Source organism: Callorhinus ursinus, unplaced genomic scaffold (genome assembly GCF_003265705.2).
Source record: "Callorhinus ursinus isolate GAN/ISIS: 27379988/994484 unplaced genomic scaffold, GSC_fseal_2.0 scaffold2, whole genome shotgun sequence".
NCBI lineage: Eukaryota > Metazoa > Chordata > Mammalia > Carnivora > Otariidae > Callorhinus > Callorhinus ursinus.
In genome coordinates this window covers 4,590,009-4,614,718 of record NW_027397064.1, presented here as the reverse complement: position 1 = coordinate 4,614,718, position 24,710 = coordinate 4,590,009, and the positions used below count along the sequence as shown (strand labels likewise).

General features: G+C 46.4%; 1 long non-coding RNA gene across 2 annotated transcripts in view; it reads left to right on the top strand.

Moving 5' to 3' along the window:
* LOC112837101 (uncharacterized) overlaps positions 1-24,424 on the top strand; it is a 28,643-nt gene extending 4,219 nt beyond the window's left edge. The window contains exons 2-4 of one of the 2 annotated variants that reach the window (XR_003211634.2): positions 3,970-4,146; positions 23,320-23,503; positions 24,008-24,424. This is a non-coding gene — a long non-coding RNA (uncharacterized lncRNA). Of the gene's footprint in view, positions 1-3,969; positions 4,147-9,603; positions 11,037-23,319; positions 23,504-24,007 lie in introns of those variants that run through there. The other variant, XR_003211633.2, reaches the window with a different exon arrangement.
* Positions 24,425-24,710: the final 286 nt, after the last annotated feature.

Genomic DNA, 24,710 nt, shown 5'->3' with positions numbered 1-24,710 from the left:
ACACGGGGGACTACCTGAAGCTAGAGGGAGGCGAGGAAGGGTCCCTCCCCTAGAGCTTTCGGAGGGAGCGTGGCCCTGCCAAACACCTTGGTTTCAGACTTCCAACCTCCAGAGCTGTGAAAGGATAAATGTCTGGTTATAGTAATTTGTTATGCCAGCCAAGGAAAGCAAAACAACGCCATACTGTAATAAAAATTTTACTTACACAAACAAACACAAAACACAAATAAAGCCAACAAGGACCAGTGTTGGCAGGGATGTGGGAACAGGTGCTCTGATGCATGGTGACTGCGAGGAGCTCTTTGGGGAAGCCATGAAATTATTGATCTGATCACTAAACACATCCTTTCACTTTATTCCATTCACAGGACAATGACCCAAGGCACAATTTCAGATGGCCACAAGGATTTTCATTCCCACACTGACTCTCGCGGGCCTTTAGGACACCTACTGTCTGACACCAGAACTTGCTCTTGCTGTTCTGGGCTGCAGTCCTGCCCCGATTCTGGTTCTTCTCTCTCTCTTCAAGGTCACAGCCCCAGGGACTTCCCTTTGCTGCTCAGCTCCTCCATCCTCTGCCTGATATGGTCATGGGCCAGTCCTGCCTCCTGCCCCTACCCCCTGCCAGGCAGAGCTCCTGTCATGGACTGAAGGCATGTGCCCCACCAAATTCGTATGTTGAAGCCCTAACTTCCATGTGATGTTATGTGGAAGTGGGGTCTTTGGGAGATGATTAGGGTTAGGTGAGGTCATGAGAGTGGGGCTGTCAGGATGGGTTCGGCATTTGTAAGAAGAGACAGGCGGTCACTCCCCCACCCCCCACCCCACCACCTCGACCACATAAAGAAGAAGCCATCTGTCGGTCCTCATCTAGAACTGACTCTGCCACCTCCTTGACTCTGAACTTCCAGCCTCCAGAACTGTGACAAACAAATGTCTGTGATTTAGATCCTCAGTCTGTGGGAGTTTGTTACGATGATTCACGCTGACTGGGACAGCCCCCGAGCCCCAAACCCCATCCATTGGTCGGGAGGGGGCCAGTTTCTTGAGAGTCTCCTGTCCAGGGAAGAAGCTTCAGTGTTCTACCGCTCTGCCGGCTCAGCCCCATGGCGTTACCCCGACGCCCTTCCTGCCCCTTGGGCAGGCCTGCTTCTCTCTTTTCCCATGACCAGGGACTTCATTCTGGCCCTCTGCTCCCCACCTGGACGGAGCCCATTCTCCCAGCCTTCTGTCCTTCAGCCTCTACCAGGGGGATCCTTTAAAACCAGGGGTCTCATTAAGCCTTTTAGTCATTACTTTAATGGTCTTTTCTTTTCTTTTTCTTTTTTCCCCCTTCATTCTTCCCCTCCTGCTATCTTCTTCTTTTTTTTTTTTTTAACATATAATGTATTATTTGTTTCAGAGGTACAGATCTGTGATTCAACAGTCTTGCACAATTCACAGCGCTCACCATAGCGCATACCCTCCCCAATGTCTATCACCCAGCCGCCCCATCCCTCCCACCCCCACCACTCCAGCAACCCTCAGTTTGTTTCCTGAGATTAAGAATTCCTCATATCAGTGAGGTCATATGATACATGTCTTTCTCTGATTGACTTATTTCACTAAGCATAACACCCTCCAGTTCCATCCACGTCGTTGCAAATGGCAAGATCTCATTCCTTTTGATGGCTGCATAATATTCCATTGTGTATATATATACCACTTCTTCTTTATCCATTCATCTGTCGATGGACATCTTGGCTCTTTCCACAGGTTGGCTATTGTGGACATTGCTGTTATAAACATCGGGGTGCACGTACCCCTTTGGATCCCTACATTTGTATCTTTGGGGTAAATACCCAGTAGTGCGATTGCTGGATCGTAGGGTAGTTCTATTTTCAACTGTTTGAGGCACCTCCATACTGTTTTCCAGAGTGGTAGCACCAGCTTGCATTCCCACCAACAGTGTAGGAGGGTTCCCCTTTCTCCGCATCCCTGCCAACATCTGTCATTTCCTGACTTGTTAATTTTAGCTTAATGGTCTTTTCTTATTTGTAATTGCATATTTACTATGCTGACCTTTTGAACACCACCAGTCTCTGCCCACCCCCCCTGTAACACACCCACACCCACACACACGGCTTTGATGGCAGAACCACAGCCCAGTTCTGAGTGATCAGCCACCTGCCTCAGTAAAGTCGGGCACAAGAAGCCACCCCAGCTGAAGATCATCACGTGCAGTCGTCGAGAGGAAGTCATCCTGCTGTGACCTATGCTGGTTTCCCCAGGCTCGTCTCCCTCCACTGTGTTCCATTCAGCCAACACTGCACTGTCACCATGGGGCATTCCCACAAATGTGCCTCCAGGCTTGTGCACGCTGCCTCCTCCACGTGAGCCTCTCCTCCTTGCCCACCTAGCTCACACCTCTTTCTCCTAGGAGATTCTGCCAATGTGTCATCTAGCACAGGAGGCTGTCCTGGTGTCTGGAGGCAGAGTGAGGTACCGCCTCTTCCATCCTTCCTTAGCACTGTTCTCCTATCTCTACACAAGGCTGCTACTCTACTCTTGTTGGACAGTGAGCCCAGGTGGCACATCCTGTGTGTTCCCAGTGCCCCATACACCTCCCAGACAAGGAGCCTTGATGGAAGTGTGTTTTGTGAATGGATGAATTTCAGATTGACCCTGATTTCTGTGATCTGCCTGCCTGCAGCCTGCTGGGCTATCTCTCATGGCCGCCTCCTTCTCTGCATCCTCAGGATTCGGATTTACACTAACAAGACTTTGCATTTCTTCAAACATTTTTCATTCATCAGACAAACATGAGTCGTGTGTTTGTGATGGAAGTTGTAGCACAAGAGCTCTGAGGACTGAGAGCTTAGGTTTGGTCTCAACTCCGCCTTGACCACATGCATGCTCTGGGAAAGTCATGCAACCATCCCCATGCTTCAGATGTGTCCCCTGCACGCAGGTTAGTGACAACAGCCCAGGTCCTAGAGTGTCCATGAAGAGTAAATACAATCATGCCTGCAAAGCATTTAGCACAGGTCAGCAGCTCATTGTCCTGACTTGCGAGGTACAGAGTCAGTCCCAGGTAAGGGTTCCTGGGTCACTAGAGAGACAAGACACAAGATGACCCTCTGTCTCCAGAAGAGCTCTGTGTGCTTCTGGCAAAGCCAAGTCCTCTTCAGCCAGGATAGTTGTGGTGTCCATTCTAGTGGTGACAATAGTATCTCAGCAGAGTGACTGCCCTCTGAGATAACATACAGGTCCCCCTGGAGGTGTTCACATCTCTCTTCAAGAGAACTGGCTACAGGTAGACCAGTAGGTAGAACCTGCTTGGTAGACACACACCACCAGCTGCTGCAGCTTTGGATTCTCCACGGCGTTAGCTCCATGGCCACACTTTCCCAAGGTGGCACTCAGCCAATGACTAAACATGCTGCCAGGGACCAGAGCTGGGCATTCCATTGCTGGGCACCATTGCCCAGGAACCCCCACCAGCTGAGGTTGTAGTCCGAGGTCCTTCTTATGTATTCCTTCCTTCCTTCTCTTTTCCCAGATGTTAGACCTGCATCAATCTGAAGGCTTTCCCCATCTCCCTGCCCCTCTCTGTCTATCCTTCACAGGCATATCCTCCCATAAATCTCTCATCTGCCTAGTCCCATCTTGGCTTCTGCTTTTTAAAGGACCCAGGCAGACAAATCAACTTTGCCCTGATTTGTGAATTCAGAGTATCTGCTCATGAACCTGTGGTCGTCCACCTCAGGTGTCGCAAACCATTGGCATACAGAAGCAGAATGCATGCCCATCCCCAAAGAGGTGCTGTGGCTTGAATTAGCAGTTCTTGTACCTAGACTAACATGCTGTCTCATTACAAAAGGGTAGTTTCACAAAACCTGAGTGTCAAAATTTCATTAACAAATTTTTCAAACTATGATTTCCTAAAGAGATGCTGAATTTCTATTTCTTACCCTAATTCCTTCCTAGACATCTCTACCCTGTCCATCCCCTACAACCTACACCCACATGTGAGGATCAGTCATCAGATGCCCATGCCATGCCTGCCGTTCACATGGTGGCAGTCCCCTGAGCCACACACACAGAGACTGTTCTGGGAGGGGACAGCATGAAAATCTCTGAGGGGATGGTGTTCTCACAGACATGGTAAGTGAGGTCTGAAGCTTTAATGATTGGCCTATTACCCATTTAAAGACGAGTGGTAATCACACCATCATGTTCTACACCTTAAATGTATACAGTGATGTATATTAATCATTCCTCAATAAAACTAGAAAAAAAGAAAAAGACCAACGGTGTCCACACTGCCATAGAAACAACAGACTTACAGGGAGGACAGGGCAGTAGAGCAGACCCAAAAGGAATCCCAAAGGGATCCTGATAATGTCCTGCTCAGATCTACTGAACAGTAAGCAAGAAAGGAACAAACAAGTTGGGATTTTTATCTGCATTTGACTTAATAAGTACTCCTAATCTCCCAGTGTCATTGCCGAAATTATGAAGGAGTTTCTGAGCCTGAAGATATTCAGCATCGAGAGGCAATTTCATAAAAGGCATCGCAATTTAATAGAATGACTACAATGTCACGACTTAATAACCAAAAATATCTGATTAAAAAATGGGCAGAGGAACTGAATACACATCTTTCCAAAGAAGACATATAGATGGCCAACAGACATATGAAAAGATGCTCAACACGGGGAAATGCAAATCAAAACCACAGTGAGATATCACCTCACACTTGTTCAAGTAGCTGTCATCAAAAAGACCAGAAATAACAAGAAATAACAATTGGTGAGGATGTGGAGAAAGAAGACCTGCTGTGCACGGTTGGTGGGAATGTAAGTTGGTTTAGTCACTAAGGAAAACAATATGGAGATTCCTCAGCCAATTAAAAATAGAACTACCCTATAATCCAGCAATTCCATTACTGGGATATGTCCAAAGGAAATGAAGACAGAATACCAAAAAGACATATGCACCCCCATGTTTACTGCAGCATTATTTACAATAGCCAAGATATGGAAACAACCTAAGTGTCCATTGATGGATAAATGGATAAAGAAGATGTATATAAAGGAATCTTAATTGGCCATAAGAAGAGGGAAATCCTGCCATTCGTGACAACATGGATGGACACTGGGGGCATTATTCTAAGTGAGGGAAGTTCCAGACAGAGAAAGATAAATACTGTATGAGCTCACTTATTTATGGAATCCAAAAAAAGCTGAACTTATAGATAACAGAGTAGAATGGTGGTTTGGAGAGAAGGAATGTTGGTCAAAGGGTACAAACTTGCAGTTAGAAGATGAGTAAGTTCTGAGGATCTAATGCACAGCCTTGTGACTATAACTAACGAAACTGCTCATATACTCGAAAGGAGCTAAGAAAGTCAATCTTAAATATTCTCACCACAAAAAAGAAATGATAATTTTGTGATGTGACAGTGGTGTTGGTTAACACTACAGAGGCAATCATATTGCAACACGTAAGTGTATCAAATCAACACGTTGTACACCTTAAATTTCCACAATCTTATATGTGAAGAACATCTCAATTTTTAAAAATGATCACAATGTCAGAAAAGACTTAAAAATGATATAGGAGTTGTTTTGCTCAGAGACCAAGGGAATGTCCTCAAACCCTTGAAAAAGCACCCGAGATTTCAGGGGCCATGAGTGTCCTGAATATACCCAGGGAGACTTCTGGGGATCTATGGACCTCAGTTCCCTGATCCGAAATTTGTATCTCTGAAAATATAGCCACAATATTTTCTTAATTGAAAATAAAGTATGTTGCAGACAGTATGCATAGCTCAACCCATTTTTCCTTTCACCATTATGTACATAACCCAAAGGGCGTTATCTGAGAGGAGCAAGATTAAGGGTTTCTTGTATTTTATATACAATTTATATATATTTTACCTTGTATTTTATATACTTCTAAACGCTTTGAAGTATTTAAAATATCAAATATGTTACTTTTGTAATAATAGTTTCCAAACAAATTTAAAAAAATGATAAATATGTTTCCAACAAACCAATACTTGGACCTAGTCTTGCATCTCTGATGGCAGAAAGCAGTGGACTGCACCACCATCCACCCCAGAGCAGCCCAACCACCTGTCAGATGTCTGTTCACGGTGATTCCCCATCTCTTGCCACTCTTGTCTCTTGGTCTGCTCTGTAATGTCTTCTGCCCCGCTGGCTACTGCTTGACCAACTTCCTTGGAGGCTGATATGGCCAAGGGCGTTTGAATGTCAGGTGGGTCTCTGCTTTACTGAACTGATTCCACTGGGCCACCTGCAGTCCTGTCCTGACATCAAAAGGCTGAATTTCTCAGTAGTAAAAGCCCTCATCTGCTCTTGAAGACTTATTTATTCATTCATTATTTTTTAATGCAGACATTGGCTCAGCAAATATTTTTATAGCACCTAATGTGTAGGGGTTCTGTAGAAACAGAGAAATTAGCTGTAAAAATTAAATAGAAAAATACATCCAGCTGGAAATTAAAATAGCATGTTCCTAACAGCTAACAGCCGCTATGCTAAGAAGCATATAAAAAGGGTGTTTCTCACTAGAAGGCAAGGAAATAAATGCACATTAAAATAACAATGAATTGACACTTTCACTTGTCAGGGGTTAAAATAAAATCATAAAGCTCATTGCTGGTGAAGATATGGTAATTTGGGCAATTGCTAACCACTGTGGGAGACCAAGTATGAAATCAGGTGTGGCGGGCTAATTCAGTGCGATATTAATTTGTGTTCTTCCTACCGAGTTTTTCCTTTCTCCTTCAGAGAAGGTAATTAGACTATATTAATGTCTTATTGTTACATAACAAATATCACCAACTTAGCAGCCTAAGACAAAACCCATTTCATGGTTCACAGTTCTGTAGGTCAGAAGCCCAGGCAAGGCTCAGCTGGGTTCTCTGCTCAGGGTCAGATAAGACTGACACGAGGTGGCTGCCAGCTTGGGTTCATTTCTGGTGGCTCTGGGAGACAACCGACTTGCAAGTTCATTCAGGTTAGTGGAGGAATTCAGTTCCTTGGGGTTGTAGGACTGAGGTCCCTGCTTCCCTGATGGTCATCAGCCAGGGACCATTCTTGTCTCCTAGAGGGTGCCTGCATTCCTTGTCATGTGGCCCCCTCCATCTCCAAAGCCAGCATCTGTCTCCCCCCCACACACAGGGTCCTTCTCATGCTATTTCTAGGAAGGTCCCAGTCTCCTGTAAGGACTCATCTGATTGGTTCAGGCCCAATTATTGAAAAGACACGGGCGCCTGGGTGGCTCAGTTGGTTAAGTGACTGCCTTCGGCTCAGGTCATGATCCCGGAGTCCCGGGATCGAGTCCCGCATCGGGCTCCCTGCTCCGCAGGGAGTCTGCTTCTCCCTCTGACCCTCCCCCCTCTCATGTACTCTCTCTCTCTCTCATTCTCACTCTCTCAAATAAATAAATCTTTAAAAAAAAAAGAAAAAAAAGAAAAGACACAAAATAATAACACGAATAAATGACATGATAAGTAAGACAAACACTGAGTTTTGGAATGAAATTTGCACCATATTTTTGTGGCAGAAGGATTACTGATACACTGACCTTCCTATACGTAAGACAAAGATAGTCTGGCCTCAAACTCTGGACCCAACCAAGAAGCCGCCAAAGATGGTGCAGAAGGATTGTTAGTAACATGTGGAATGGTGGTTTCTTTTTCCCTCTTCCTGTCTCTTGAAAGTTAATCCCATCTGTGTCTCTCACTTGTGCCCCCTCTACACACACACACACACACACACACACACACACACACACACACACACACCCTTGCCCAGACAGATCAACAAGGACTAACAGCTTGACCAGCTGGCCACATTTGGAAGGTTTCCTGCCCCTGCTGTAAATCCCAGAAACCCAAGCAACCAAATCAGAAGCTCAGTCTATTTCAGCATGCCCTAGCCACAGAGGCTCAACTTTTAGATCACAAAGACGCAGGGGCTGTGGAGAAAGGGGAAGTCCAGGGCTGATGCCTCCCGTGGGGAACCCAGCTAGGAAGGCATTTAGCAACCACAGGTTGAAGCCAAAGGACTACATCTCCTTCTCACTTCCTCAGGAGGAAAGGAACCGAGCTCTGTGACGCGGGTGTCAGTGATGTTGGGGCTGGGGTTTCTAGCAGGCGTCATAGCAAGAAAACCAAGGAATTTTCACTTTGGATTTGGCATCCTTCTCCTGAGGGCACGCTGCTCTAATTTCCAGCTCTGACTTCGGCCCTTTGCTCAATGATTCTATTTAGGGGTCTCGTTTTGCTTCTGCCCCCACCCTATACAAGTGTATGCACACACACACACATCCACACGTGCACACATAGACACACACTAGCTACAGACATACACATATGTGCAAAGCCACATAGACACACAGCAACACATAGATGCTTACATTGGCAAACTTACCCACACGGAGGCACATACATGCCAACTCACTCAGATACTCACTGACACGTCTATCCACATCCACATCCACGTGTTTGTATAAAGGTAAATACACCTACTCTCGGACACAGACACACACACAAATATACAGTGTTCATGTGCGCACACACAGACACACAACTTCTTGGCAGAAATTCCAACCCACATGTCCCATCAGCTGTGCATGTGGATTTTACTTCCCAACTGTTTGTTGACGCTTCTTATTTTCCTTCAGAGTTAGGTAATTATAGTTCAAAAGAAGTGAAAACTGCTAAGCAAGCGGAGCCACCGACCCGGGGGGTCAGGGAGCCTAACGCCAGCCCTCAGCAGGGCCTGGGGCAGGGCGCTCTGCAGACACCAACTCTGGGTTTGGATTGTGAACCCCTTGGGCAGTGCTGGTTATCTTCCCGGTGCGAGAAGCTGAGCAGACCCCACACCCTTGCAGGCCAGGCACGTGCAGGGTTGAAAATCCTGCAGGCGAGGGGCTGGATTCCCGTCACAGGGCACAGCGCCACGCTGCCTCCTAGTACCCCACGACCTCTCTGTGGAAGGAGGCTTCTTCCGCATCGGGGTCGCCCTGTGGTGCCTGGATATGGTCCATGGCTCCCATGCTGTTGAGATGCACTGCAGCAGTCTGGGTATCATCATGGGACTTCCTGATCACAGGGAAGAAAGAAGTTGTCCTCTGCTTCAACTGGATGCGGCTTCCCTTGGATTTGGAAATTCAAACCATCAGGGGTAGTTTTTATGTGAAATTTCCGTCTGTAAGCACAAAAGTGCGGTTGGTGGAGCCCCGTGTCCCTGGGCGGCATCAGCAGCCGTACCCTGGAGGTCCCTCCGCCGTCCTTCTTCGCTTGGGCAGAGCTCCCCGAGGACAGCTTCTGTGACAGCTGTGCTTTTTGGGACTGGTGCACTCATGCCTTATTTTGCGGAGGCAGTGACCAGGGCTCTACCTGTGAGGGTGAGGGTACTCTGGAGGAAGGTGCAGGCACCAGGGACCCTGTTTTCCTTCCGGGGACTCATAGAGCCTATGCATGGTCTGCCTCCTTCCCAAGACCTCCCCTGATGTCATAGCCCCCAGATCCCAGCCCAGGAAGACAGCTGGGCTAGTTTAACTTCCCTATTTCCCCTTCTCCAGCCGAGCACCCAGGACCCGCAAGGACAGGCGTGTGCGGGGAGCTGGCTCCTTCATGCCAACACCTGGGCTGGTGGAGGCAACCAGAGCTCCCAGCCCTTTTCCAGCAGATCTCCATCCTGCAGGACCGGCTACTCCATCCTCACCACCTCCTCAAGGGCACGACTGCTTGGAGCCAGGGGAGAAACCGCCTAAAAATCTCCTTAAGAATCCTAAAACTCCCTCGCTTGAAAGTTGTGGGCCCCTGCCCCCATATTTTTTAATCTGGCTTAGGAACCAATGCCTCCAGATGTCTATTCTGGAAATGTCCTTTGGGGTGGGGACCAGGGGAAGCAAGTGAGGTACCCCAGAAGCAGAATCAGAGGAGGTGCTCACTCTCGGTGAGGGAAGGACAGAGTTGTGACCCTGAGATGGAGGTCCCCTAAGTCTCTCACCCTGGGCTCCTAACCTCGTCTCTACTCTGGTGTTGTCCAGATCCCGCCAGGCCCATTAGCGGGTGTCTGAGGGTGAGGGGTTTGATGGCAAGGCTAGACGTTTATCTTCTCCTCCTCAAGGGTTCAGAGGAAGCCCACAGAACAGGAGAGCCACTCAGTTTCTTAAAAAAATGAATGCAATTACCAGACAACCCAGCGATTGCACTCTTGGGCTTTTGTCCCAAGGGCATGAAGTCCCAGATGTCCTTCAGGGGGTGAATGGCGAAAGAAAGGGAGGTACATCCGTCCCCTGGACTGCCACTAGATGGTAAAAGAAACGAAGCATGGTTGCATGCAACATCTAGAACGGTGGGTCTCCAGGGAAATACACCGAGCTGGAACCCATCCTAAAATGTTGCGTACTCTATGATTCCATTTACAAAACATTGTTGAAGTGACTAACTCACAGAAATTGCAGAGATTAGGGGATGCCAGCATTGGGAGTTGGGGGTTGGGAGGGGCCAGCTGTAGTCATAACAGGGTCACATGTGGGGCCCTAGTGGTGTTGGAACCACTGAGTATCTTGACTGTGGCAATGGACACCTGAGCTTGCATGTGTGATTAAGGTCTGTGGAACCAAATGCACAAACACGAGTGCAAGTGAAACTGGGAATTGGAAATAAAACCTATGTTTGGGATCAATGTCAGTATCTCTGCTGTGATGTTGTAATATAGCGTTGCAGGAGAACTACCTCTGGGGGAACTGAAGAAAAGGCATGTGGGATCTCTCTGCATCATCTTTCGGTTGCATGTGAATCTACAATGATCGCAAAATAAAAGCTTAATTTTAAAAAAAGAGGGAGACACAGGGGTACCTGGATGGCTCAGTCGGTTAAGGATCTGCCTTTGGCTCAGGTCATGATCTCAGGGTCCTGGGATCGAGCCCCACGTCCGGCTCCCCGCTCCGTGGGAAGTCTGCTTCTCCTTCTCCTTCTGCCCCTTCCCCTGCTCACACTTTCTCTCTTTCTCTCAAACAAATAAATAAATAAAATCTTAAAAAAAAAAAAGAGGAAGCCACAGGTCTACCATCTTGCTCTGGGCTCCCTGGTAAGCCTGCACTCTTTGGGGCTCTTTTATCTTTCTTCTTTGGATTTTCTTTGTCTCCTTAAATGAGTGAGTTTATTTTGTCCAGTTTTCCCTGGTTGTGACCTGGTGTTCCCTGAGGAGACTGGTGCTAGTGACCGTCCAGGAGTTATTCATGCTGTAAGCAGAGGTAAGAGGTGTCCTTATCTGGTTTCCCGCTCAGAGCATCCTCGGCTCCTGCCTGTCAGGGAGACAGGCTGTAAAGCTTTTCTAGAGTCACTGTGCCTTCAACAAACATCTCCTGGGCACCGACTTATGGTCCATCATGGTGTTAAACCTTAGGAGGTGGACTGCTGGAGTACAGAGGCCTGGCTTACAGACCCTTTGCTCAGGGATCCAGAGCTAGAGGAGAGATAAATAAGCAATCAGGAAATTATAACACCACATGGTAATGACTGCCACAGAGGTGAGCACAGGGATGGAGCTCTAACCCAGGCTGTGATGGTGGCCCTCCTGGAGGAGGAGACCCAGGCTGAATCTGTAGGGAGAGGGTGGACACTATCAAGAGAAGCCGTGAACATCACATTCACCGGGGCTTCCGAGTCTCTGCTGACTCGCCTTGACATTCATTCATGCCTCCTGGCATCTTCAGAGTAACAGAGAGTCCTTTCCATCCCCAAAGCCACACCTGCAGACCGACGGTGTCGCTTAGCACCAAACAGCATACGCCCTGGCGTGTTTTGTTTTGGGTTCGGCACACTCAATACCAGGAACAGTGAAACCGAGGATAACAGCTCAAAGGCACCGCTGAGGACTTCCACCCGGAAGGCGGGGGTAGTGAGAACTGAGAGGGTGGGTGAGCCGTATAGCGTGAAAAGACTTTAGCTTGATCATCTTGTCCCTCTGTCCCGTGAGGTAAGTCGGCCGGTCCTTCCAACCTACGTGCACCCAGTACAAAGACAATCACAACAATCAGAGCCCTCCAAACGCCGTTTCATGAACCTGTCCCTCCCTGTCCTCCCTCCCCCAACTCTGATGGTAGTGCTTGTAGACGTGGAAGGGTGTCTTGATGTACCTAAGCTCTGCTTGACTTCACTGGCCCCTTATACCACCACAACAGTCACCAGTAAGCTAGGGATGTCTTGAAATTTTCCAGATCAGTGGTTCTCCAACTCCCACACGCAACAGAATCACCTGGAGGGCTCATGAAAACACAGATGGCTAGGCCCTGCTCCCAGAGCTTCCGATTCAGTAGGTGTAGGGCAGAGCCCAGGTAACCAGGTGATGCTGAGGCTCTGAGGACCACACTCTGAGAACTACTGTTGCAGCAATTCCTAAGGGCACAGGTGATCCACCTGACACCATCTCCCCAATGTCCCACATAGTCAAAAGAAGTACAAGGATGGTACAGGGACAGGGACCAGTAGAATCCCTAAAAGCATTAATTGATACCTGATTCACTGCTCTCCATGATGTCACTTCCACAACTAACAGCTTTGGGGAGTTTTTTATTAACCACTGGAGCAGTCAGAGAACAGGAATGAGAACTCTAAACTAGAAGTGGGGTAACCAGGCTTGAATCTAGACTCTCTACTACTTGCTTGCTTGTTGATTTCAGGAAAGTGGCATATACTCTGTCACTCTTTGGTTTTCTTAGCTTAAAATCCCCTCCATCACATAGGGCTCTTAATAGGATGAAATAAAATAAAATAAATGGAAGATATTTTTTTTAAAATACAAGGTCTACTCTTGTTTGGTTTCTGTTCAGCTGCAACAAAACAAAGCACTAGAAACTTAATACTCAAAACCTGAGTTTCAAGACCTCAAACTTGACAATCCCACTGGAGTTAGGCACAAGAGAAGACCCAAGTGTAGGGGTGCACGGGGACATGGGCTGGCAGACAAACCCTCATCCTCAGCCCTTGGTAAGAAACATCAAGGATGCCCAGCGAGGATCAGTGGGTGGCTTGGTGGAGGGTGAACATACAAAGAGGAATCTCAGAGCAGAGTACATGTTATGATGCAGGCAGGCAGTTGAGGTGACATTTCTCAAAAATCAGCAGGTGCTAACTTGCAGGGCAAGGCTGGAGGACTTTGCAAGCTCCTCCCACCCATTTCAAAGCAGGGTGCATTTCCTCGGCTGGATGCTAGATACTAACCAGGCGAGCAGCCTGGAAGCAAGCCTGGTGACCGATGTTGGGTCTGCACCAAACTGGGAAACCCAAAATCCCTTCTGACTGAGAACAGAATTGAGGCCAAGCTGAGCCTGAACTTGCCAAAGGTATGGGCTCCAAGGCATGACAGATCAGGGTAATGAACCCCCTCCTTCACCCTCCCTATCACGTCTTTTGCCATGCAGTACCCCACCCCCAAAAAAGGCAGAATCCATTTCTCCACCTTGAGTGTGGCTTCGACTGTGAGACTAGCTCTGTCCACTAAGATGGGGTGGCAGTGACAGAGTACTACCAAGACCCGGCCTGCATCTCAGGGCCCTTGCTGGTTCCTCTTACCCTTTTGCTTTTCTGCCATCACTGTAAGGAGGAAATGCCCAGACTAGCCTGCTGGTCATGTGACGAAGATGAGAGACATGGGGAGCAGAATGGCTCCAGCCAAGCCCAGTCCAGAGCAGACACCCCAAATGACCCCACATGCATTAAGGAACCTAGCGGAGATCAGCCAAGTACAGTCTAGATTAAGCAGCCTACCCCCAGCAGGTCCACTGACCAGTGAGCTATAATAATAAGTGATTGTTGTCTGAAGCCACAGAGTGGGGCAGTTTGTTACCTGGCAATAGCTAGCTGAAACAAGTGGCTACTTTGTCAGGTTTGGGACACCAAGATGAATTAAGATGAAATATTTACCCGCAAGGAGTGTGTAATCTGACAAAAGAGGCAGTTGCCATAAGATGTGCTAAGTAACACGGGAGGAACTAAATTGGTGTGGTAAGAGTTCAAAGACCCAGGGACCTAGTCAGAGGTTTCAGGGAAGGCTTCTCAGAAATCACTCTTGAGCCAAGCAGCATGAGGACAGGAGACTGGGAGCTCTGAGCATGCCCTACATTGAACACAAGGCAGGGTACTTATGGGTGAAATGGAAACAAGTGGGACCAAGCCCAAGGTTGGATTCGCATCAGAACCCGTTCACATCTTAGGCTCTGGGGACACAGAATGCCACCTCGCCTCCCCTAGGCACCTCGCACATGGCCCACATCCACGGCCACCCCTGCTGGGGCTCTGGCAGATGCCCAGAACCCAAACTTTGTCAATGAGCAAGTAACTCCTTGTCCAAACACCAGGGGCCAACACCACTAGACCCACTGGACACTGTAGCAACAAAACACATTTTCTCCGGAGAACCTTCTTCATATTTGATCAACTTTTCTAGTAGTCCTTTTTGAAAAAGTCTTGATTTGTATCGCGTTTGTAAGATTCTTTGTTTGCCTACAATAATATTTGGGCACAGGACTAGGGACAGGGAGTGGGGGCAAGGCAGACAGAAAAAAAAAAAAGCAGAAGAGCTTGTGACTTCCCAGTAATTGACATCTTTGCACAATTTTATTTGAGTCTGTAAAACAGAATTGCTGTAAAACAGAATTGCCGGAACAAAACATCAAGCTAGTGCTGTGCTGAGCCCAGTGTCTTGGGGAGCAGCCTGCTGTGCTTTGTGCAAGCTTATTGCTCCAGCAACTTCCCAGCAGTCAGACCTTCTCAACCAGGGGCTCGCATGGATAGAGCAGAATTGTGGGTGGAGCCCATGGTGGCCAGTAACCCCACTGGCCTCTCCTTACCCACCGGCTACATATGAAAGTTTAGCTCCCCATCTGAAGAGCGTTTTGACGGGTCCTCCCCCAAAAGCTGATGCAACTTCTCTAGACTTTGCAGAAGGAGTCATGGCAGACTGCTTAATTTTATGTCATTGATTTGAAACCATGTAGCTTCTAGAGATATTTCTCAGGGTGTTACTATGGGTCACAGAAATACAGCATGACTCAGGGAATAACCGCTTTCCCTTTTTTAAAAAAATAGAGAAACCACGGGACAGACAAAGGAGGCTGCTTTGCTGGATCATGTGGGAAGCTCTATGCCAGCCTCCGAGCCGCTGAGGCAGCTCAACCTTGCTCAGCCTCCTGAGGCAGAAGTGGGAGTCTGTGCCACAAAACCCAAACCCAGAGTCAAAACTCTGTGTGTAAGGAGGAGAGCTTCCAGGCTGAGGGCTCCTGGTCTCACGAGAGAGCCAGGTTCACAGAAGTCGTTACAGAAAAAGAGAATGTGCTGTCCGTTACATAAAATGGTGGATGGAGGGGCTCTTACAAGTGTGCTTGCTGTCCTTTCAACTCGCTGGGTCACCAATTTAATTGTACACAACCAGAATAAGGGCAAAAGACGTATTTCCTAGAGAGTCCACAAGTTCAGCTGGGGTTAATGAGCAACTCCTATATATTCTGGTCGCCATTTTGCAGGAGGAACGGATTCTGGAGATAGATTGAAGGCAAAGTGGACATAATTTGCACATGGCGGAGATGCAGGGGTGGGAGGGAAAGGAACAGCAAGGATGAAGCCAAGGGCATGGCCTGGACCACTTCTGTGTCTTTGCCTCCAGCTGTATAGGGGTGTGTTCGCCTCCACTGCCCCCTGTCCTGGAGCATCTCTGTCACAAGCCTTCCCTTCTTCCTCCAGAATGAGGGAAAAGGGACAATTTTGACTTCATACAGAAAATATTAGCTGCCAACGTAGAGCCAGTCACCCCTGCAGGCATTGCCACTGGGCTGTGAGTGTCCGAAGTGAAGTCATCCATCAACCACACTCAGGCCTTGAAAAAACCGATTTGCAAACATTCCCACCGCCCGGCTCCAGTTGCTGCTACCAAGGAGATGTTTGATGGTGAGAGACAAGGGACAAGCATGGGAGACAGATCTCCCAGGGGACCGGGGGAGCTGGCTATGCTTCTCAGCCCCTTTGTGGTTGTGACCCACAGTAAGAAATACCTTTTACATCAAGAGCCCAGTATGCACACTCACAACCTTACTACTGGCGAAAACCTCGAGCTTTTTGCCTTCTCTTCTCTCCCATGTAGGTTTGTTTTAAAAAAAATGCTGCTCAAAACCCACTAAATCGACTATCCTGCTCAGGTCTTGACACACAGTTTTGAAAATCCCTCTTTCAGACAACGCTGGACAAGAATATTCTTCTTGCCTGAAACTAAGGCCATGATATGACTGCTTCTGACCTCAGTCACCTGTTGGAGGTGCCCACCCTTGGAGGGAGGTTGCAGAACCAGCAGCAAGGAGTACCTTTAGGAGATGCTCGTTTCCTGAAGTCACTGGACTTGCCTGAGATTTCCAAGAGAAGTGCCAAGAAATCTGACTTTCCTCCTGCTGAGCTCCCAGCACCACACCCTTGGGCTCAAGTTGTCACTTTAACCCCGTGGTGGTTGCTGGGCTCAGAGGGGGCTACACAAACCACCCTTCCGGGGTTAGTGCTCTGGGTGCTGAGTGAGGCACCTTCTTGCCTGTTGACTCATTTTGGGATGGCCAGAGAACCAGCTCATAAGTTAGTTTTCTTACTGTTTATTTTTTAAGAGATAATCTCTATGGAGACATAGACAGAGGGCAACATCAATAACCAACAAAGAAAGAAGCTTGAGAATTCTCACATCACAAGAGTTCATGTTGTCTTGGGACTAAGCCCACTGGAGAATGGCAGCTTCGATTGTCACCTTCCAAGTGTCCCTTCCTTTCATGAAAGTCCAGCAAGGCCCCCATTCTAACCACGTTCATCAGCCACCTGCCACTAACATCCTTGAGGACCTCAGCTCAAACTTTTTTTTTCCAGCTCAAACTGTTTTTATAAGCCAGACTTACTATATTTTATAACCATTGATTTGTGTTCATAATCTGAAGTACAGCCTTATCAGCGGGCTCTTCTATTCGTTTTGATAATTTTAAATGTGTGACTCTTGAGTTTTCTAGGTACACAATCATATCACAGGCAACTAATGATATTATTTTCTCTTTTATTCTAAAAACTATATCTTTCATCGTTTCTAGAACTTCTAGAGCAATGTTAGGCAATAGTACATGGCAGGACTCCATTCCTGATTTTATTGGAAATACTACTAGTTCTTTACCCTTAAAACATAAAACTGTCCATTTGGTGTAAGACATACTCCTGGAATACTTAGCTACTTTCAGAGATTATTGTTTTCCCCAATAAGAATAATTTTTGAACTTTATTAAATGCTTTATCATCATCTACTGATATTTTTCTGTTTTTATCTTTTTAAAAATACTTTTATTTTTTAAAGTGTTCTCTATGCCCATTGTGAGGCTCGAATTCACCACCCTGAGATCAAGAGCCATGTGCTCTGGGGGCGCCCGGGTGGCTCAGTCGGTTAAGCGTCTGCCTTAGGCTCAGGTCATGATCCCCGGGTCCTGGGATCAAACCCCACATGGGGCTCCCTGCTCAGCAGGAGCCTGTTTCTCCTTCTCCCTCTGCCCTTCCCCCCACTCACTGTCTGTCGGTCTCTCTCTCAAATAAATAAATAAAATCTTAAAAAAAAAGTCACATGCTCTACTGACTGAGCCAACCAGAGACTCCTCTGCTTTTATCTTTTTAATTTGAAGTATGCATTCATAGATTTCCTACCGTTACAGTACTCTTGTCTCCCGGGAATAAGCCTTCAGTGAGGCACTGAAATATTGTAACATATCTATGAGTTTATGTGCAAGTACTTTATTGAGAATGTTTGCATCCATGTTACTGATATGCCATCTTTGACAAAAGTACTATTATTGGAAAATAGATTATTTACATGAAAAGAATAGTATCATGATCATCTTTGGAAGAATTTATAAAGTATGAGAAGTCTCTTTCCTTGAAAGTTTAAATGACTTCTCCAGTGAAATCTTCTGAGTCTGGGGTTGGGGGAGGAACAATGCTTTATCTTTATTTTCTGTTGTTTGATTTTGTTTTAAATTTTCTTTTCATCATGAAAAATGTCTTCATGCCTTTTCCTGGGTTAAAATTTTTCACTTAATACATGAGCAGAAAAGGGATGTCTCGTGATTAACAGTTTCAAGTTGGTTGACTGATCATCCTGCTTCGTCTTCTCACGTAGCTTATATCCACTTTTTTTATTTCTGCTTTTTATGCATGACTTTTCTTCATGAGACTTACCAGAGATCTCCCCAACAAACCCTCAAAGAACCAGCTTTGGGTTGATTTATTAATTCTCTTTTTTTATTCTCTTCATCTTTTTTGTTCTTAAAAGTACATGAATACATTGGGGAGGGTATGTGCTATGGTGAGCGCTGTGAATTGTACAAGACTGATGAATCACGGATCTGTACTTCTGAAACAAATAATACAATATATGTTAAGGAAAAAAAGAAGAAGAAGATAGCAGGAGGGGAAGAATGAAGGGGAGTAAGTCGGAGGGGGAGACGAACCATGAGAGACGATGGACTCTGAAAAACAAACTGAGGGTTCTAGAGGGGAGGGGGGTGGGGGGATGGGTTAGCCTGGTGATGGGTATTAAAGAGGGCACATTCTGCGTGGAGCGCTGGGTGTTATGCACAAACAATGAATCATGGAACACTACATCCAAAACTAATGATGTAATGTATGGTGATTAACAGAACAAAAAAAATTATTTTTAAAAAGTACATGAATAAAAATATTCTTGTTGTAAATATTTAAAGAACTCAGGAGTATTCAGAACAAGAAGGGGCAGCCTCCCTCCACTACTCCCGCCCCCTCAGTCCTGATGCCTCCCCTGTCCCAGGGTGACCACAGGCTGGGCCAGGGGGCCCTCCCTCCTACCCTCTCCCTAGTTGCTCTTTCTATACACATTTGATATTTTTTACCACTGATAGTTCACGCCATGCAGATTGCTCTCATATGCGAATTTCACTTAGCAATACATTTCAGAGATCCATTCACTTAATCAATATTATTAAGAGATAGCTATGTGCCCGTTTCTGTTCCAGCATCCCAGGATCCATATGTGAGCAGAACAGAGATCTCCCTGCCCCACTTATGGAGCTTAGACTCAGCTCTCCTTCCATGTCAGAAGTTTGTCACCAAATTCTTTATAATGGCCACACGACTTCGTTAGGTTTACCCTTTTGAAGGTCATTGGGATGTCCCCCCAAGGGTTTTACAGTTACAGACAAGGCTACAATGAATGTCCTGGGACATACGTCTTAGCGCACTAACAAATATTTCTAGGGGATGGTCTTTAAGAAACACATTTTTGGGGTACAAGGTCAGCATATTGTAGATTTTGATAAAGACTCACAAACTGTTATTTGGGAGAAATTCTTCTTTTTATATTTCAAATTTCCAAATGGTTTAGGATTTTTTTATGTGATTAATTTTTTTACTTTGATGCACGGGGATAGAGAACTTTGCCTTTTTATTCTTTATCATTTTTTATCTTTGTAAAAGGTATTGTAAGGTCTTCGGTGTATGGCTGTACAAGGCAATAACCAGGCCATTTGTCTCCAAGGGATTCCCTCTCCAACCCTTCAGGTGGGGGAAACTTACTCTCTGCAGCTGCTTCTAAGCTTCTGGAGGCTTCCATTAGAATCTTTGTGCTGGCTGGGACCTGTCCACTGAGGGGAGTCCTTCCTTTCCCACCAGTGACATTCTTCTTCCCTGTTACGTGATGAAAATTGCTCTGCCAACATGGTGAGCACATGTTGCACCTTGGGCTAGAGATGTGGTCAGCCTTCCCTCGTACGTGCACCCTATTCTCCTTCTGCAATGGACCAAAGCACATCCCTCCACAACCTGTCCAGACTGACGTAGGGGTAGAAACATCCACTTCCTTCTTCCCTTTCACTAGTGGGGTCCTGGGGAACCCCTCGAATCAATGCCATTTGCGTCTGTGTACCGAATGCAGAAATCACGTGTTTCTTTATTTTGTTATAGTTGTTTATTTGCTTGCTTAAGTTCAACAAGTCTTTTCCCCAGAAGCTAATAAATAGATTCGTGTTTCTCTCTAAGACTTTCATCACATGACATTTTCTGGTAATATTCAAAACCATTGCATGGATTTTCAAGGAGCTGGGTTTCCTTCTGGTGGCATATAAGGTTGTCATTTATAAATGCTACAAAACGGTTTTATTTTTTCACTTATCCCAAGTGTGTCTACGTGATCTTTCATGGACTTATTGTGACCTAATAATGGCTTCTCCTATGTGTGTGATTCTTTCCAAAATGTATCTTGTGTTTTACCTGAAGCTCATGGATGTTATGTTGCTTGGTACATGAAAGCTCACGAAGGGCAAATATTAACCTAGCTTCAGTCAGATTGCTTGAATTTAAATCCTGAGTCCACCACTTACTACGGAGATCTTAAGTTAATGCAACATTTGATAAGTATTTGTGCAGTGCCTACAATGGGGCCTGCATGGGTCCACGTGCTGAGACTAGCTTGAGAAACAGAACCCATGAGGTCTCTGCTTAATGGTGCTCACACTGGGGGCAGGGATGGACGGGAGGAGGGGATCACAAAAAGGCAGCAAAGCTGTAGTAGGTCGGAGGGTGGTTCAAGCTACAGAGAAAGAGAAAGGAGAATGAGGGGTACCAGGGATATGGGGACTGCAGTTATGTATGGGGTTGCTGGAGTGATACTTGAGACAGATTGGTCTAGATGTTTGATGCTGTATGGTAACCAGAGTCCTGAAGAAGAGGAAGCTGAAAAGGGGAACCCTCCATCCCAGGTTTTGGTTTGAGAAACTGGGTGATGCAGGACAATCCAGAACCCCCGTGACTGGCAGTGAGTTTTAAGGTCCCAGGCCTGGGGAGGCCCCCAGGAGAATGCTCCTGACCAACAGAAAACTGCAGGCCAGCAGAGCCTGACCCGTTAGGATGAGCAGGTTCACAGATGGAGCGGGGCAGAGTCCACTGCTGTGCCAGGGTGAGGGGAGGAATTTGGAGCTTCTGGTCCCCACTCAAGGAAGAGGAGAAGAAGTGAGAAGGAAGAGAAGAAGGGGAGACGGGCCGGAAAGATGGCAAAGTCCCCCTCCCTGGGCCTCCTCCCCGCATCTGTATCTTCAGGAACGTCTCCAGCACGCGTGAGCTTAGAGAGAGAGAGTTCCTGAAGGAAGGGGCCGAGTTTCAAGCCTGGGTGATCAGTAGAAGGCAGAGGAGGTCCTGAGGTGGGGAAGGACCTCAAGACCGTCACAAGGCCTACCTCTGAACGCCAGGTTTGTGGGATTCCTGATTTCTCCCCCCAAACTTGGCAAAAATTCCACATGCCATGAAATTTCAGCGATCACCAAGAGCGTTAGGTGAGATGCAGTTTCTTCCTGTTCAAAAGGCAACCCAGCTCTGAGGGGACAACTAAGTCAAACAATTACTCCAGAGTCCTTCCCCACACCTCATGACACTCTTCATTCTTCCTTGCTTTTCTTCCTTTTTTTCTTTGTGTTTTCTTCTTCTGGCTCCTTTCTTTGGTAATACTTCTTCTAATCCACCCCTGAAGGCAAAATAGTCGCTTCAGGAACAACAGACCTACCTCTGCTCAGAACTGCATCTAGAGCCACGACTTCAGAAATAAGGGCACCTCGGCCTGCCTACTGCAGGTGGGGAAACTGAGCTCAGACAAGAGGCTTCTTCTTCTTGGTGTGTGTGTGTGTGTGTGTGTGTGTGTGTGTGTGTGTGTGTGTTTACCATGGTGTGAGCCACTGAAATAGTCTCTGCTGTTTTATCAGTTGATTCTCCTACATGGTTTTGCAGGGAAATATTTGATCTGAGAACATCTGTTACTGCCTGGAACATATTTTTTTTGCCTAGTACTTGACTTGGCACTTCCTATAGCTGTCAGAGAAGCATCGTCTTACAGATTCTGTGACATAGCTCAATATTCCCGAACAAACATCAATTATGCTTATGGCTGGAATTGTGTGAATCTGAATGCAAAATGTACCAGCTGTCGTCCTGGCTAGCAGGCTTCTTAATTACGCTGGCTCAATTATGCTGATATTGCAGTACTGTTCATTGTTGCTTTAGAAATAAAAATGACATCACTAGGTGATTTCTAAGGCTTTTCTAGTTGGGCTAGCTTTTGCACATTCAAAATACTAACATGCAAGACCCTGAACCACTCCTCAACTTGGGTCATTGCTTCTGATCCCTGCAGTCTACTGGTCTCCCTTCATCTGACCCTCTTGAAGCTTCCAGTGTGTAGGTCCCTCCCAACTGAGCTAATTAATTCTATTGTCAAGGTTCCTATTGTTAAAATGGAATTGTAGAGATGTATTGGAGAGGTTTCATTTCAAGCACTCAGGGTGTGACAAAAATATTTGCAGTGTTTCTTTCTCCAAACTTCTGTGGACCTGCTGCTTAAAATCTCTGTGGCTAGCATATAAATATGGCTGTAGACTTGTATTTACATTTGTGATCTACGGGATTAGCGTCATTCTTTTGATAAAGAACACAACTCTCTCTCTCTCCCTCTCTTTTCTCTCTCTTAAAAAAGTGTTTCATTTGAGAACCAATAGTCCTGTTCCTAAAAATTAATCTTAAAGAAAAATTTCAGACAAAAGCTTCTTGTATGCACCGAACATTCCTAGAAAAAAAATTTTTTTTGGTAACAGTAAAAATTATTATCATCGGGGTGTCTGACTGGCTCAGTCAGTGGAGCATGTGACTCTTGATCTCAGGGCTGCGAGTTCAAGCCCCACATTGGGTGTAGAAACTGCTTAAAAAGAAAATCTTGGGGGCCTGGGTGGCTCAATTGGTTTAATGTCTGCCTTCGGCTCAGGTCATGATCTCAGGGTCCTGGGACCGAGCCCTGTTTCGAGCCCTGCATCGGGCTCCCTGCTCAGCAGGGGAGTCTGCTTCTCCCTCTCCCTCTGCCCCTCCCCCCTGCTCGTGTGCTCACTCTCTCTCTCTCTCTCTCCTTCTTGCTCAGGCTCTCTCTCAAATATATTAATAAAATCTTTAAAAAAAAAGAAAATCTTAAAAAAATAATATAACCTAAATATCATTGCTTACAATTGTCACCGCAAAGGACACTCAGCTTATGATCCTTATCAACACCCCACTTTATTTTATGCATAGTACACCACTTGCCACATGTATGTAGTGATGATTTTCCTTGTGTATCATACCTGGCAAAACTGGTCATTGGGCACAAGATTATTCTAGGAGGATTAATCAATGATAAATGAGATATCACATTGTTTGACATTAAATACTTTGACTCTCTGTAGATCTGGAGCTCCGTGCCCATCACTCACTCATGCCCTCTGGGGACAGAGCAGGAGGCCTCCCCTCTGCACAGGAGGGCATGGTCTATACCCGCTATTTGCTGATTGGAGCCTGCACACTCCAGGCTTGCAGTGGACACACAGAACTTGCAGTTTGGATCTCATCTATACCAAGAACTAATCTCAGGTAAGCACATGGTTTACCAGGTTGGCCCTACATGAATCAGGAGGATGGAAGAAAAACAATCCTTTCAAACATATCCCAGGCAAAGCGCCACCTCCTCTCTACTCGCCCTGCTCCCCATCTGCCTTCTAGTTCTTTGCCTCTGTAGACCCATAAGTAATGTCAAACACAGGGTTAAAAGCGGGGGTGGGGGAGGAGGGGGAGTGGGGAAGCGCCAAACATTTTCAGCTTTGGCTAGCGTTCCCCCTTCCAATGCATGATATGGATTGAGCAAATGCTACAAAAATGCAAAGCAATACAATAGTGGCCAAGACAGTGAAATAATGTGCACCTGTTTACAAATGATAATTATACAGACATTGGCAACGGAGAATTGGTTTGGTCTAACGTCAGCTGATAAAAGCAGAATGTGAAATTCAGTGTGCCTTGCGTTGGCAGTTACAAAAAAAAAAAAAATAAAGAGAGGGTCTTATTTTGGTGATACTGTGGTTTTTTTATTTTCTCAAGATAGGGCTCAGGATGAGCTACCCCAAACTATGGCACCTTGTCGTTGCTATTTGAAGCTGAAGGAGTTTGAGAAAAAAGCAGAAGCAGGAAGGTCACTCTGACCTTCCCTCCCCTTCTTCCCTGACGCGGGTCACAGCCCCTCACATGCGAGGTGCACCTCCTGTGCAGAAGGAACGGAGCACCCTAGCCCCGAGGACGAAGGGATGCTGAGAAGAATCTCAACACAAGCCTTGCTGTTCCATCAGATTGCAACACTTAGCTCTTACTCTGCCTCATCACTCCTTTGACGACCGCCCACTCTTCATCAGACCCAGCACACAGTCAGAACACTGGGGGTCAAGCATTCCTCTGGGCCTTCATTTCCTCATGTCATGTAAAACTTACATTAAATAAACGTGTGTGCTTTTCTCTTGTTAATCTGTCTCTGTCATCTTAATTTTCAGACCCAGCCAGGGACACTAAGCAGGTCGAAGGGGACTTTTCCTTGCCCTCACCCTTGTTTAAGAAGGAAGGGAAAACTGTCTTATGATGTATTCTGTAGACTTCTTAATAAACTACGTAATCAAAGAAAATACTTGTCCATCCTTACACAGCTCTCATTTCACAAATGGTAGAAAGCCATGATACTTCAGAATGCCTCCAACATAACAACCAAATGCAGTGTACACACCTTATAGGGAATCTGATTTGAACAAACCAGCGA